This window comes from Penaeus vannamei, chromosome 19 (assembly GCF_042767895.1).
Source record: "Penaeus vannamei isolate JL-2024 chromosome 19, ASM4276789v1, whole genome shotgun sequence".
Taxonomy (NCBI): Eukaryota; Metazoa; Arthropoda; class Malacostraca; order Decapoda; family Penaeidae; genus Penaeus; species Penaeus vannamei.
The window spans coordinates 36,032,859-36,033,649 of NC_091567.1; positions in this window are offsets into that span (position 1 = coordinate 36,032,859).

The following is a 791-nucleotide window of genomic DNA, read 5'->3' on the forward strand; positions in this document are numbered from 1 at the left end:
TTCGTCTTATTTTTTTTCTATTGACGTTAACTTGGATATCAATGTTCGCCCGGGTTTTATTCGGGACAAAGGAGACCCCCCCCCCCAAGTCGAGACGTGTGAGTCTGTCATTGAGTTTATCTATGGCTGCATCCTGTTCCCTGGTGTCATACCTGATAGTGTTCCACCATCTGCAAATGCCAAGAATAAGGTGTAGCAAGTCATTGGGGGAGGCATTATATAACAGAGGACCCAATATGCTTCCTTGGGGAACACCTGTTTTGATGAAGTAAGCTGAATGTTTTCCATTGAAAACTACTCTCATTGGTCTGCCAGGTATTTAATTTTTCAATAGAGTCAGGAGTGGATTTGTTCCTGTTTTTAAAGATGGGGATAGCATTGCTATGATTCCAAAGTATCGGTTATTTGTAGGAGCTTAATTAAGCATGTGTTAAAAATTAAAGTGAGGAGTTGACAGCTCCTTTGTGCACCTCTGAAGCAGCCGAGAGTTAATACCATCAGGTCATGTTAGCTTTTCTCGTGTCTACATGGCGTAGGAGCTTCTCCACCTCTTTTTCACTTGTAATTATGCACATTTTGTCAATACTCATGACAGGAAGTGTGGGTGGTTTATGCTCAGGATACTGTCATTTTATTTAAGATATGTCTTACCAGGACATTTATCTTTTCTTCTGAGCTTATCGCTAACATTCTCTTGTTAATAAAGGTGGGATAGTTTCATCCTTTGATGGTAGCTTTAAGTGGCCTTAAGATGGCCAAGGTTGAAAGTCAAAAAGTATTGTCCCTTGTGA